Source organism: Natator depressus, chromosome 6, assembly GCF_965152275.1.
Source record: "Natator depressus isolate rNatDep1 chromosome 6, rNatDep2.hap1, whole genome shotgun sequence".
Lineage (NCBI taxonomy): Eukaryota > Metazoa > Chordata > Testudines > Cheloniidae > Natator > Natator depressus.
The window spans coordinates 14,235,032-14,251,331 of record NC_134239.1 but is presented as its reverse complement, the minus strand read 5'-3'; positions in this window follow the sequence as shown (position 1 = coordinate 14,251,331).

Below are 16,300 nucleotides of genomic sequence, written 5' to 3'. Positions count from 1 at the left end.
CCCCCGGGAGGAGGAAGGTGATCGCAGCTCGGGGAAGTCACTAGTGGACAAGATGAACGCTCAGGTAAATGAATGCTTAAGCAGTGACGGTCGGGATGGGGTTGTAACGGGGCTAGGAACCAGGGATTGTGTAAATCAAAAACCGAGCAGTGGGGTGCTTACGCTGTTTCTTTTTTGAAAAAAATCTCTCAACAGCTCAATGATGCCTTTCTAGAGGACCCGGAGACTCTGGACAGCGTTGCACCAAGCAGCGAAGATGAACCGGGCCCACCTTGTTTTTGCTCAACGCCAATACAAAATGTTGAAGAGGACTCCGAGGATGACGGCTATGAGGAGTTTAGGAGGAGGCTTGGCATGGAACTGACTGAGCCAGTGCCACGTCGTGAGCGTAACAAAGTCATGCGGACTATTGTACGCGTTGCTGTTTATTCTGTTCTTAATCACTGTCTTAGGGAAAAGCTTTTTGAAGATTGTGAGGGCTGTGTCATAGATGCACCAGGCCAGCGGCACCATGACTGTGTGACTTGGACTTCAGTGGATATAAACTGCAAGCTCCGGGGCCTGTGTGCTGAGCTGTGTTTGGAAAGCTTATTAAACACTGTGATTGCCATAGGTTATGCTATGCAATGTCTATGCCTAACCCAAGAACATTTAGCACAAGGAATGACCTTGATAAATGCTGTGCAATTCAGTGGAGACCCTGACCATGTTTTAAAGAAAATGACCAAACCGGAAGATGCCTGCTTAGAGCGTTATATTGACCGTCTGGTTCGCACAAAAAGTTACAGAACCCTGCTTAAGAAAAAGGCTATTTGTAAGAAATCTAAAAAGATTAAGTTAGAAAATGGTGAGGTGCCAAACATGCGATATAAAACTTGGTAGCTGTAAATTTAAAAAAAAAATCTATTGAAAAGGGCTTTGTGACTATTTGTATTTCTGTTAAAAGGTCTCTGGCCCTTAAGGGAGCTTAAAGTCTTTTTTTCTTTCTTTTTTTTTTTTAATGGAGCATCTTGGTTTGTTTTGAAGGAGCTGTATGTCTTTTAAATAAAAAAAAAATTGTTTGTGAGAACCTAGCTCTTGTGTCTTTTGTGTAAGAGAGACCCATTTACAGCAAAAAAAAAAAAAGCTGAAATGTATGTTGTGGGAGGGGGAAAAATACCCTAAAAATGTGTTTACAATAAAACAAACGGGGATGGTTCAGACATGTGGTTGAGTACAATAGAGTTGACTTATTCTGTTGAACTGAACGGGTTTAACCCCCCCCCCCCTCACTGAATAGCCAGGGTGACTGTGATTACTCACCCTTGTTGCCATAGGGTTAATTTTGATGGGGGTGCACCCATAGTAAGGGAGGTGGGTGGGTGAGGATGGTGAGTTCTGATTAATATGAAATGAAATAAAACCTCAGGAGTTTGCAGATGCTATTGGGCAGTTTAAATATAACCCCTGGAGTTGGTGGAACGCTATAGGCCAGTTTAAATATGGCCCAGGAGTTGGTTGAAGGCCACGGGGCACTTTATCTAGAAATCACCCCCCGTCCCACCAAACTTTAAGCATGAAAGAACATGTTTTTAAAAACAAAAACAAGCCCCAAGACATTCATTGATATCTGCAAAGGGCCCCTCACTTGAAATGGTTACTGTAAGAAGGCCCTACAGGGTGGGGGGAACAAAAAGTATTTGAACTTAAAAAAGAAAAAAAAAGAAAAGCAGCCCAATTGTGCAGAAAAACTTATTCCCCACCCCCGATCACAAAAGGGAATGCTAGGGAGGGGTGATCCAATCAACCTGCTAACTATTTTGAAACAAAAGAGTTAGGATGGTGTAAAAAAAAAAAAAAACCTCAGGTAGCTTGGAGACTGTCTCTTTCAACAGAAACTCTCTTGAATTGCTGCTGGGCTGCAAGTGGAGGTATGTTCCCTGGTTTTTTTTTTTAACTCTGAAAATATATATAATTTATATAATGCCATTTTTTGGCCATGCTATCTTAGTAAATAATGGTGCATATCTGTATTGCAGTGTGATCTGTTTAGCATGGAGCCAGTAACTTTAAGTTGCAGTTCATCAGCAGGCCAAGGTAAAAACCATTTTTAACTGTAGTTGTGCTTAATAACTTCAGGTATTACATAGGTTGAATAGGGATTTGGGAGCTAATACTAACTAACATTTTGGCTTGTTTTTCTTACCCCAAAGACCCCAAGCACACATGGCTGGGGCAGGGCGGGGGCCAGAACAACCAGGGATCTTTTTAAAAGCATGTGGGTTTATTGAAAAGTATTTTGTTGCAAACAGTGTTTTAAACTCTGTGTGTGTGTGTGTGTGTGTGTGTGTGTGTGTAAAACATAGGCGGTTTTTAAAAAGTATATGTCTACAAACTGATGGTGATGGTGTGTTTCCAATTAACAGGGTTTTTACTTTGCAAAATGAGATGTATTTTTAAAAAAAAAAATATTTGTGGGGGTTGTTTTCAAAGTGGTAGAAATAAACTCAAAACCTGTGATTGTTGTACAGCCTGAAATGGATTATTTTGTTTTAAAGCTATGACTTTTTTAAATAGAAAAAACACTCTAATGGATATTATTTTATTTTATTTTAAAGTTTACTAGACAGTTTCATGTGTTTTATTAGAATGTTGTTTGCTTTACAGCACGGTCAAAACTTGAGCGGGTAAAAATGCTCAAAAGAAAAAGGAAAGAGACAATTGAAAAGAAAAATTCACAAGTATCAGTGACAGATGGATGGATGAAGCCGGGTAAATATATTTTGCTTATTAGTCTGGTTAATTTATGAGGTTTTGTATTTTAAGTACATACATAGGTGTGGGTGAGAAAGCTGGCAAAGTTACATTTTTGTAAAATGCTTTTTTCCCCCCCTCCTGCCCCAAGCAGGCATATGCAGCCCTTCTGACAAGGCTGTAGTGGGAGCTACAAGGACCCCTCCCCGAGAACCACCAAAGAACCAGGAATCTGCTTTGAGACCTTTAACAACGCAAAACAGCGCAGATGAAGCATCAGCCCAGTCCAAACCTCATTTACGTCAAACCCAAGGACAAAACAAAACACTCTGGTAAAAAACATCCATGCAAAGACAACTCCAGTTCCTCAGCGGCCACCGCCACGCCAAGCCCTGAGAAAACTGTGAGCGAAAACGCCCACATTCACAAACCCGGAACAGGCGCTCTAGGGATTGTGAATAAAAAACCAAGGATTGAAAACACCTGCGATGCCAAGGTATTGCAACCATGCAAACACAACTCCAGTTCCTCAGTGGCCACCGCCGCACCAAGCCCTGAGAAAACTGTGAGCGAAAACGTCCACATTCACAAACCCGGAGTAGGCACTCTAGGGGCTCTGAATGTGTGCAGAAACACACACATTCACAAACCCAGAGCAGGCACTCTAGGGGTTGTGAATAAAAAACTAAGGACTGACAAAGATCCCCCATATTCTAGTATTTGGGAAGAGTTTGATGCTTCATTCAGAAAACTGATGGACGCTGTATCTTCGGGGAGTCTAAAACTACGGCATTCTAAAAAGATTTGGAAAAAATACGACGCTTTGTTCAGAAAACTGATGGACGCTGAATCCTCAGGGGGCCTAAAAGAAAGGGGGGCTGGAAAGGGTGGCTCTGATCAGGCATGACTAGGTGTGGAAAGGGGTACCCTCAAGGGTGCACATCAGCTCGTGTGTAAACAAAAGGGTGGACGGCGCTTGGGGGATAAACAGATGGCTGCCAAAAAATTCCAGGCCAGGGTCACTGTAAAAATTTTAAAAAGGGCTAAAGAGGTAATGAGGGAAAAAAAACAAAAAGAGATGCCCCCTACCAGAGGCTCTCAAACTGGCATGTCTGAAAATGGGGAGGCGAAATCAGACTCTGGTTTAGAAAATTCCCCAGAGTGCTCTCTAGACGGAGTCCCATCGACTCCCAATGCCCCTCACGGAGGCGTCTCAGAGTCTGACTCTCAATTAGTATCGGATGTAGAAGATGCCACTGATAGTTCCGTAGAGGAACCCCCAAGTAACCCTGAAAATGCAGAGGTGTATATGGAGAGAGTGAGAAGTTGGCAACGTGAATTACCTAGATTTGGGGGGTCGGTGTATTGTGAGGAGTTTCGTTTTGTCCATCTTGAGCAAATAAATTCAGCTCAACAGGCTGTTGAAGCCATACACAGAGGGATACAGCTAGTTCTTGATGATGTTAATGGTAGGGTAGGCCCTGATGATTACGTACAGTTACGTTTAGAGAGCCGTCGTTTAACTAACCCTTTGTTTTCAGTCAGAAGAACTAGGGATGAGCTGTCCGCTGAGGATTTCTTGAACCAGACCTCAAAGCTGCTTCAGAGCAATAGAGAATTGCATTTCGATGGGACGTTGCGCCTTGTTGTGACAGTTGTAAAAAATAGGGGTGGGGGCGCTCGAAGAGTTTTAAATTCTATCCTTAGTAGTCAGATTATTCATAAAAAGAGACAATGTTTAGTAGACCTGACTTACACCGGTACCAATCTATGTTTTGCGGGAGGGCTCTTGGCTGTCATGGCCGGTCATAAACCTACAGATGCAGAATTGTTAGCAGAGGCGAGAAAGTTGCACGAGAAACTGGGGTGGTCAGATCAAAAAAAGGTTATGCTCACTGATGTAGCAAAGTTTGAACAGCATTTAGGAGTTAACATACAGGTGGTGCTGTATGCGGTGAAAGGTGGCTGGGGTTTTTTTAAAACGGGGGGCCCCGTGTACCCTAAAACTTATTTCATCCTGTTGCACAATGAACATTACTATGGGGTTCTGGATGTGAAAAAGTTGTTCGGAGCAAAAAATTACTGTGAGTTTTGCCACACGGTGTACAGTCACGACCATTCTTGCAGGTATCGTTGCCGTCTCTGCTTGAGCGCAACATGCTCTGACAACATGGGTGTGCAGCTGAGGTGTCCTAGCTGTAAACTGTATTGTCGGTCCAAAGAGTGTTTAGACAGACATGTCAACTGTGCGTCAAAAAACCAAGTTGAATGCCTGTCTAAAACTTTGTGCGGTAAGTGTCAGGCGTACGTGGACAAGCAGCACAGGTGTAAAGGGAGGCGCTGTAAGCAGTGTCAGGGTTTGATCGTTGGAGATGTAGACATTCACCTCTGTTTTATGGACAGCCTTAGAAAGCCCGAATCATCAGAAAAGTATATTTTTTATGATTTTGAATGCATGCAGGAGACTGGGTTGCACACTCCCAATTATATTTTTGCAATGTCCCTAAAGCCGGAAAAATCCTGGGAATTTAAGGGTGACGAATGTCTTTCTATGTTTGTTAAGACCTTTATTGGCAAAGAGTTCCGGGACTACACGTTCCTAGCACACAATTCCAAAGGTTATGATGCGTATTTCTGCGTTAGACAGTTACTGAAGGAAAAGATGTGCATAGAACTGATCACTCAGGGCAGTAAACTAATGTGTGTGGAAGTTAAGGCCCTTGGCATTCGTTTTATAGACTCTTTAAACTTCTTGCCCATGAAGCTTAGCAAGCTCCCACAGGCGATGGGGTTTGAAGGTTGCAAAGGGTATTTTCCACATTTTTTTAACACTTTAGAAAATCAAAATTATGTGGGGCCTATGCCCGGTGTGGAGCACTACGGTGTAGAAAGCATGATGCCCAGGGAAAAAGCAGAGTTTCTCGACTGGTATCAAGACCACAGCTCTGAGACTTTTGACCTGCAGAAAGAGCTTGCGTATTACTGCCAGCAGGATGTAAAAATTTTGAGACAGGCTTGTATCCTATACAGAAAAGAAATTATGAATATGACGGAGAAGGTCGATCTAGTAGAGAGAGAATCCGGTAAATTCACTGAGATAAAACTGTGTATAGATCCGTTCCGGTACATAACGCTGGCATCCGTCTGCATGGCTATGTACAGGTTTATGTTTTTGGAGCCTAACACGGTAGCTCTTCTCCCTCCAGACAACTATCACAGACAGAAAAAGAGATATTCGACCCCATCTATCCAGTGGCTGTTGTATATCTCTCAAAAAGAACATATACAAATACGGCACGCTTTACAGGGTGGGGAACTACAGGTAGGCCCCTACTTTTTAGATGGTTATGCCAATGTTGATGGGGTACACACAGCCTTTGAGTTTAATGGGTGTTTTTTTCACGGCTGTGTCGCCTGTCATTGTGAAAAAGCACAAAACCGTATGATGGGTACAACTTTTGGGTTTCTTTATTACAAGACGCAGCTCAAGACCGACTATCTAAAACGGCTTGGTTTTGTAGTGAGGACTCTTTGGGAGCACGAGTGGGTGGTGATGAAAGAAACAGACAGGGAGCTTGCAAGCTTTTTAAACCGAGCCCAGTTACCCCAGCCTCTCATGCCTAGGGATGCTCTTTTTGGGGGGAGGACGAACGCCATCTGTCTATATTATAAACCTAAGCCCGGGGAAGAAATCCACTATTATGATTTTACCAGCTTGTACCCTTTTGTAAACAAAACGAAAGACTACCCTATCGGGCACCCCGATATAGTTTATGACAAATTTGGACCCCTTGCAAATTATTTTGGAATTGCAAAAGTTAAAGTGTACCCCCCACGAGGCCTCTTTTTCCCATTGTTACCTGTCAGAGTGGGCGGCAAGCTTATGTTCCCGCTATGCCGAACCTGCGCGGAAACCGTGCAGCGGGAGACGTGCACCCACACTGACGAGGAGAGGGCCATCCTGGGGACTTGGTGCACTGTGGAATTGAACGCAGCCATAGCGAAGGGGTACGTGGTGGCTAAAATCTATGAAATCTGGCATTTTAATGAAAAATCTGATAAACTCTTTTCGGAGTACATAAAATTACACCTCCGCCAGAAACAAGAGGCTTCAGGGTATCCCAGCTGGTGCACAGACGAAGACAAACAAAATAAGTATGTTAACGATTTCTACCAGAAAGAAGGCGTGCTTTTACGCCGACACGAGATCAGGCTAAACCCCGCTAAACGCCAAATTGCTAAACTGTTTTTAAATTCTCTGTGGGGTAAATTCGGCCAAAGAACCAACCTACCCAATACCAGCATCGTGAGAGACCCCGACAAACTCTTTCAGTACCTATTTTCCCCCAACTACGTTTCATTCTGTGAGTTTATCGACGATGAAACAGCGTGCGTATCTTGGAAGCACGCAAAAGACCGTTATTCTGTCTCTGGCAATACCAATGTTTTCATAGTCTGTTTCACCATCGCTTATGCCCGCTTAGAACTATACAACCTCCTAGACGGATTGCAAGAGCGGTGCCTGTACCACGACACTGACTCTGTGATATTTGTGAAAAGGGAGGGGGCCTGGAATCCCCCTCTGGGGGATTATTTAGGGGACCTCATGAGCGAGATCCCACCAGATCAACACATCACCGAGTTTGTGTCGGCAGGCCCAAAAACATACGGGTACAAACTGTCGGGAGGAAGGGCTTGTATGAAGGTCAAAGGTATTACCCTGAACGTAGCAAACTGTGAAAAGATCAACTTTGACAGTTTGAAAGATCTAGTCCTGGACTATTGCACGGGTCTGCGAGAGAACCCCTCAAAAAAGATAGAGGTGCAGCAACCGTCTATTGTAAGAAACAAAAATCAGTGGCAAATAGAGACAAAAACCCTTAAAAAAACACAGAAAGTCGTTTACAACAAGAGGGTCCTAGGAGAAGGGTTTAAAACCCTGCCCTACGGTTTTTGAAAAATGGATACGAGGTGGAGACACCCCTTTTCTGCAATTCTCGCAGGGCCTAGCAACTGCGGGAAAAGTTACTTTATAAAAAATATATTGGATAATGCCAAACAAACATTGTCTGTTACGCCTGAGAATATTGTGTGGTGTTACAGTTGTTGGCAACCCTTGTATAAAGAACTGCTCTGTAAATACCCCTTTATCAATTTTGTGGAGGGTCTGCCTGATGCTTTTGACGATGACCGTTTGTTTCCTACCAATAAAGTGAACATGATTATCATAGACGATCTGATGAACTCCGCTTGTGAAAGCGATGAAATCGAGAAAGCCTTTACCAAGTACGTGCATCACAGGAACCTGAGCATTATGTATATAGTTCAGAACGTATTTTGCCAGGGAAAAAAGAGTCGCACTATTAACCTAAACACAAAATACATGGTTCTGTTCAAAAACCCCAGGGACAGATTACAAATTGCTACACTCGCTCGGCAAATGTACCCCGGCAAAGCTCAGTTCTTTCTAGAAGCTTTTGAGGATGCTACCAAAAGGCCTTATGGCTACCTGGTGGTGGATTTAAATGCTTCCACACCAGAAGCTTATAGGCTAAGAACTGGTCTTTTCCCTCCAGACTGGCCGGCAGTTTATACTTTAAAAAGAACAACAGCCCTGTATAAAAAGAGATGAATTATTGGCAGGTCCCTTTTTAGCAGCCGGGGTTGCTGACTGAAAACATGTCTAGCTGCGTGAAAAGAAACCTGGGCCTTTTAAAATTACTTAGCAAATCGTCCCCACAGCAAAGGAGGGCTATACTGTGCTCGGCCTCTGACGATCTAGTAGCAGCCATCTCAGAAATAGCGCTCAACACCTTAAAAGGAAACGTACCTTTAACACCGAAGCAAGTGCGTGTGCTGAAAAAGAAACACACGCTTATAAAAACTTTGTGTAATAAAAGGGTTTCACTTAAAAGAAAGAAGCGTCTGGTGAAGCAGTCTGGGGGGTTTATAGGACCAGGGTTAAGTTTTGCTATCCCTCTGATAACGGGGCTTTTAACTAATCGATAATGGAGTATGCAGAAAAAATGTACCTGGTGCCCAGCCGGCAGTTGGAGCAATTAAGTGCTCCCCCTCCGGCAGAGGAAAATATCAGAATGACTGCAACTCGCTTACTGGATGCTGAAATGAAATCTGTTCTTCAAAGAACTGACTTAGGTGAATATGAAAAGGCTAAACTTTACAGCACCGTGCTTCAAAGGTACCTAACGTACGTGAAGCAGAGCGATGTGGACAAAGGAAAACTAAGTCTGTTTCTACCAGAACAGGAACAGAGTGTGACTGCCAAACCCTCCGAAACACCAAAGACCTCAGACTCTGTTGCTCAGGAGGTGTTGGATAACGTGAATAAGCGTTATAAGAAAAATGCATCAGTATTGCTAAATAAGCTGGGCCAAGATAAAAACATTTCTTCATGGACCGATAAAGGGTCTTTTGTGTACAAAGGCTCTGTGGTTAATGGTTCTAACATGCTCGACTTAGTCAGGGCCGTCACCCAGACGCGCTCTGTTCCTAGCAGACATGTACCTAAAGGATGGGATGTGTTTATGAATGCCATGGCGGAACTGAACATGCCATCTTCCATCATGGGCAACGCGACCAACAGAGATCTTTTGGAACGCCTCAAGGCCTCAATCGCCGACACCGGTGTGGACCAAGAAACAGTGACCCCTTTTTTGCCATCTAAAAAACTAAAATTGGCTAAAAGAGCCGAATGGCTCAGTTTGTGATCTTTTTCACGTTCTATTTTTTTTTTAAACTGGTAATGTTTTGCTTTAAATAAAACATTTCTGAATTGGGTCATTGTGTTTTGTTTTTTTTTAAAAAAAACCACGCCAAACATCGATTGTCTTTAAACTCCCCACCTGGGGTGCTTTATTGGGTAACATGACTATGAAAATCGTTGCAAGATACGCATGTCTGGGCTTGTTGAAACATGCTTTGAGCAAGGCTAGGCATGGCCAAGTATTTAAATTTATTTTTTACAAAATTCATCACCATCCGGTCGTTTTGCACTAAGTCATTAGAATACAATTTTAAAATCCGGTCAAAAGATAAACCCTTGCTACGATGGTGTAAGAAAAACACACAGTGATAGCCGCAGGCAACGGAGCTGGGGTCTTGTAATTGTCTGTTGTGAAACACAATGTCTGTGGCATTTTTGTTTAAAAATTTCATAATGCTTTTAGGAAAGAACACACTGTTCGGGGGATGCCCGTATGAGTCAAAAAACTCTCCAAGGTTACGCTCCACCAGATACACGGCAAGCCAGTGTTCACCCGGTCGGCTGTGTGGATGTGTGTTGACCACCAAACCTAGGGGTCTCTGAGACAGCTTGCCGCCAGGGAGCCAATCGCAGGGAAACACGTCTAAGAAATTCTTTTTCGTGTAAGGGTCTGTTGATAAGACACGTGAGAGCTGCACGGTGTCCATGTTCACATGTAGTCAAACAGAACATTTCTCCTCTGATTTATCTCTATGACGTTGTCAAAAACCCCATACACGATCATATTGACGGTAATGGTTAAAGCCTTCCCAAAACGAATTTCTGCTCTCAGGTTCCCGGTTTTAATCAGGGAATAGTGATCGGCGCATTCCTGGTCGGGGGACAGGTCAAAGGCAAACATGGTGTAATCCTGTGCAAACTCCTCACGGTCGATTAACAGAGAACGATCTTTCATGTGTTTACCGGCCGTCTGTACCAGATTCATGTATTCTCTCACGCAGCGTCCTGCCTCGAAGTCTGGTTGCAGAGGCTTGGTCGGTATCTGCTCACCATCCACATACAAGGCCACAAAATTAATATCGTAATGCTTAAAATGAAAGGGATTTTTAGCGTAACTTCCGCTAAAGGCATCGTTATCCACGAACCCCAGGACAAGCATTTTGGGCAACTGTCCCAAGAACAGGTTCTCCTGGTTACTGACCCTGCTGCCCGCAGGGATGCTAAACACTTTCATTCCCACACGGTCCACGGGGTATTTGGCATTAGCGGTAAGCAGGGCCTCGGCGTGCCCCAGACGAACGCTCGGGGCCACACGTACTTTCTTCACAAAAAGGGATGCTGATAGAATGTGCAGTTTAAAGCCTTCGGTTCCGCTGCCCATTAAACAGAAAGGGTCTTTACTGCGCGTCAGTTTAATTTTCACATCCACTCCGTTCAACAATAATTTTTCTTGAAAAAACAGGTCGCTGTGTAGATGACCCAGAAGCTCTACTGTTCTGCTTTGAGCGGTCAGCTTTGCACGCCTCACAAACCCTAGATTCTCGCCATCCAAGTCTGTGTCTTCCTGTTGTCCGGCAGTGTCTTTGTAAAAGAGGCCAGCGGAAAATTGCGTGGCAAGGGTGTCGTTGCTGTAATTGAGCACCGATTCTATAAAGGCCCTGTAAGGGTAACAGTTGTTGCTTTGGCTTACAAGACGGTCTCCGAGCGTGACATCCAGCTGACTAAAAATAGAGGCCACTGGGTAATTCACCAGGCCCACCTCGGCACCTGCGTTGAGTTCAGTTCTGTCTCCTTTTACAATCTTGCAACACAGGTACAGCAGTGTGTTGTTTAAATCCATATAATCTACGCCATTCCCTGCTATAAAGAAGTCAATGGGGGCAGACTCCGTAACGGCCGACAGAGGTGGCACCTCGATGTAGATGCTTTTCTCAATGCTGGTCTGCGTAGGGGCTATTTGGAACAAGTCTAGTTCAGATTTGGTGCATTCTTCAGACCCGCAGTGAACGAAAGCCATGTTGATTAAAATATATCTCTCATATCAGCCGGCAAGTGTTTCCTCTTTCGCCCAGGCTTCCTCTTGGACTTCCGCTTATGGCCGACCCTGCGGGTCAAAGCCCTTCTTTTAAAGGGTTTCGGGGGACCTGCGCGTCGCGGGTATGACGCATTTCTCTTTCTCTTCTTCCTCCTTTTAATGTACATCAGCCCCGATCCTTCCTGTGAAGCTGTGTTCCCCACCTTCTCCAGAACAGCGCGGGAGACGTGACCTACCACGTCTTTAGCTATGTTTTGAGCGGCGGTTTTTACGTGGGGTTTAATAATCTCTAGCCCCCTCCTCAAAAGCGGTACGGCTTTTCGAAAGAGGCTATGGAATATTCCACCCACGCCTGCCCCATACATCACGGGGGCCCCATGATATCCGGGAAGGGCGTATCCCGCCTGGGCTTTGTAATAGTTTCTGTAGACGTTGGGGTCGCCGTAATTTTTTAGGATCGCCATAATACTGTTTTGCTTTTTTAGAAAACTCGCTCTCTCCGGGGGCGCAGGTGTAGCTTGATGATCACCTTGCCAAAGCGAAATGAGACGCTTTTGTTCTGATCTGTCTTTATTTCAATGGTAATTGTGTTGATGTGGTGTTTACTGATAGGGACGTAATGAGGTTTATCGTAGGTGATGGTGACAAACTCGTTGTTCCTTCCTTGGACGGGGACACAACGTAACAGGGGAACAGAAAAATCCCCCACAAACTGATGTTCTACGATATCCGTGTACAGATACAAGGAATTAAAACCCCCTGTAATGTCTGCCGAGAAAGGGAATTTTTGGACGCTGTGTTTGGGGCCCAAGCCCAGAATGTTAGCTAGCTCCCCGCTGGTAGAAAACATATAAGTAAAAGCGGCGGATTTAAGTCTAATTTTTCTACCCACAGGGTCATAGTTCATGACCATCTCAGGCGGTCCGGGGTGACGAGCTATGATACTGTTCATATGATCCAGTAATTCGGGTATGGACGCGTAATAACCTCGTCGTAGGATGAAACTCCATGCCATATCTCCAAAGGTGACTTCAAAAGGGGTGTCTTCGTTGATAGTGTTCCAGCTGTGCGGGTATTGTATTTCCACTAACCCCACCTCCCAGGCACCCCGGAGATCCAAGGGCTTAATTAGCCGTATTGTAAAGTTCGAGCTGGTGTTTTGGGGAAAAACTGCAGCGCTGGCGTTGCTGGGCAAAGTAATGTAAAACCCGCCGTCGCTCATCTTCTCTGACTTTGCGGGGAGGAATAACTTTTTGTTTTGTTGTTGTTTGCGTCTAAATGTCACAGAGTTGAGAACCTTTCACCCAGCTGTTAAACTTATCAGGCCACCCCAACCATTTTACCAGTAGTTGCTTTTTTCTCCCTTTTCCTTTCTCCGCTAGAACTTTTTCAACCCTGTAAATCCTGTCTCGTTTGGGGTTTACTTTTTGTAATTCTTCAGGGTAAAAAGATCCAGTAACTGTCTCACCCTCGTAGTCTTTTAATCGGTATACAGGTCTGTGACCCCTGGTTAAGGCTTCATCCACTATGAATATCTCATCGGTAAATGTCTGTTCATAACCTTTTTCAAAAGCTCCTTTGGTTTTAGATAGTCTCACGTGGTCGCCTTTTCGAAAAGGGGCAACAACCGGTTTTATTTTAAAATCATCTCCATAAACCATTTTCCATACCTTCAGAGAATTTGAAGGGTTAACATCAGCGGGTCTGGTATGTATAGTTCTGTGAAAGCTCTGGTTGTAACTCTTTATAAAGTCAGGTAACACATCGATGTAGCGAAAGGTGTTATGGGCTGTAAAATATCTCCACATCCTAGTTTTTAAAGTTCTGTTAAACCGCTCCACAACCCCTGCTTTGACTTCATTATTAGTAACAAAATGGTGAATGCCATGCCGTTTTAACAATCTGCTTAAGGGTTTGTTTAAAAATTCTTTCCCCCGATCGGTTTGTAATTTTTGAGGCACACGCCCTTTGCTAAAAATAGCTTTAAAGGCCTTGGTTACCACCCTACTCGTCTTGTCCCTTAGGCCTAAGGCCCAGGCATGTTTGGATAGAATGTCTACCACTGTTAAGATGTACTTAAAATTGCTGTTCTGTTTGGAGAACTGGTGCATATCCACCAAATCTGCCTGCCATTGCGCATCCACATCCGAAACAATGGTCTTGTTTCTTTTAAAACGTATTCGAGCCGGTTTGTGTAAAGTATAAGCATCCTGGTCTGAAAGCCAAGCTGTTACTTGTCTTCTATTTAAAGTTTTACTATGCTTTTTGGCCACTTGAAAAAGAGGGTTCACCCCGCCAAAGCTCCCAACTTCCCCGGGGGTGTAATATATTTTCTTTAACAGAGCCGCCTGTGGAGACATGACTGTTACTGGTATCATCTTTTACTAACACAAGTGTGGGTGGGGGACAACATTCATATTAACATGTTTAAATAAGTTTTATTAATCGCCTGGTTTAACACAACCTTTTACAACCGCCTGTAAAAATGGACGCCATGACTCCTAACATGAGGGTGTCTGTGCTGGTTCATTCTTCCATTTTGTCCTTTTCCTCTTGAGATCTGTGTCTCAGACATGAGCAAAAACAGCTGACGCATGATACATTTACTCCCACAGGGCTACCGATGTGTAAGTTCTCAAAGGCCTCCAGAAAGGCATCATCGAGCTGTTGAGAGATTTTTTTTTTCGAAAAAGAAACAGCGTAAGCACACCACTGCTTGGTTTTTGATTTACACAATCCCTGGTTCCTAGCCCTCCCCCCCCACCCCCACCCCCATTACACACCCCCACCCCGACCGTCACTTCTTAAACATTCATTTACCTGAGCCACGTCTTTTTCATTCACCTTGTCCGCCCGTAACTCCCCCAAGCCGTGATCACCTTCCACCTCTCGGGGGGTGGACAACAAGAGGCCATCACGCTCATCGTGGGGCCTCACAAGCAGCCGGGTTTCGGGGTCGGTTTCCGGTGTGTCCATCAACGGCTGGGCCAAAGGGTCCTCCTCAGAACTCTCGCTGATGTAGCGCTTTCTCCATACAAGTCCAAACGCCTTCGGGGCTAAAACAAAGTCCGAAGTTCTCACGGGGGTGGTGAAGGAGTCCATGTTTCCACGATTTCTAAAACACGCGCTCTTGGTAAAAGACAGCCTCTTCTGCCCGACGCTGGGCCTTATGGGGTGATGGTGCTGCGCTCTGATTGGCAGAGGGGTCATACGCCCCTCTTCTGGGTGGTTCACCCCATCCCAGAACCTGCCCTATTTTGGTCAAATCTGCTCTCGGGCCGGCCTGATTGGTAGAGGTTGGTGGGAGGAGTTGTTAGAGGGGTCACACGAATCATTTCCGGACGGGTCACCCCGCCCCCGGAACTCATCCTAATTGGTCAAATCTCCTCTTGGTCCTATCGGAACAAAACCCCTCCTGATTGGTAGCGGGGTGGGGGGAGGAGTTGTTAGAGGGGTCACAAGACCCACTTCCAGAGAGGACACCCCCACCCCGGAACTCGCCCTGATTGGTCAAAGCTCCTCTCTGGGAGGTCCTACGGGGCAAAACCCATCCTGATTGGTAGAGGGTGGAGGGGGGGGGAGGAGTTGTTAGAGGGGTCACAAGACCCACTTCCGGAGAGGACACCCCGCTCCGGAACTCGCCCTGATTGGTCAAAGCTCCTCTTGGGGGGGAAGTCCTACGGGGCAAAACCCATCCTGATTGGTAGAGGGCAGTGGGAGGAGTTGTTAGAGGGTTCACATGACATACCTTGCTTCCGGTCACGTGGCAGCCTTGACCCTGGAAGTAATACCCCGTGGGGCAGGACTTCCGGTGGGGTGGGGGGGGCAGAGGTCAAGGGGTGGGGTTAAAGGGGTCAAGGGGTGGGGTGGGTGTCACATGACACACCTTGCTTCCGGTCATGTGGCAGCCTTGACCCCGGAAGTAATAACCCATGGGACGGGACTTCCGGTGGGTGGGGCTAAGAGGTCAAGGGGCGGGGCTGAGGGGTCAAGGGGGCGGGGCTAAGGGGCGGGGTCAGGGTTTGCTTGATGGTAGGGCCCTTATACTACTCACAGGCAGCCTGGACAGTAGTCAGGAGCTGTTCAACTACAGGCTGAGCAAGTGCAGAATGGTGGTAGAATGTGCATTTGGACATTTAAAAGTGCATTGGCACAGTTTACTGACTCGGTTAGACCTCAGCAAAACCAATATTTCTACTGTTATTACTGCTTGCTGTGCGCTCCACAATATCTGTGAGAGTAAGGGGGAGATGTTTATGGCGGGGTGGGAGGTTGAGGCAAATCACCTGGCTGCTGGTTACGCACTGCCGGACACCAGGGTGGTTAGAAGAGCACAGGAGTGTGCGGTGTGCATCAGAGAAGCTTTGAAAACCAGTTTTATGACTGGCCAGGCTACGGTGTGAAAGTTTTGTTTGTTTCTCCTTGATGAAAACGCCCGCCCCTTGGTTCACTCTACTTCCCTGTAAGCTAACCACCCTCCCCTCCTCCCTTCGATCACCGCTTGCAGACACAATAAAGTCCTTGTTGCTTCACATTCATGCATTCTTTATTAATTCATCACACAAATAGGGGGATAACTACCAAGGTAGCTCAGGAGGGGTGGTGGAGGAGAGAAGCACCAGGGGTGGTGGAGGAGGGAAGAACAAGGCCACAGAGCACTTTAAAACTTATTGAATGCCAGTCTTCTGTTGCTTGGGCAATCCTCTGGGGCGGAGTGGCTGGGTGGCCAGAGGGGCCCCCCCCCACGTTCTTGGGCATCTGGGTGAGGAGGCTGTGGACCTTGGGGAGGAGAGTGGTTGGTTACACAG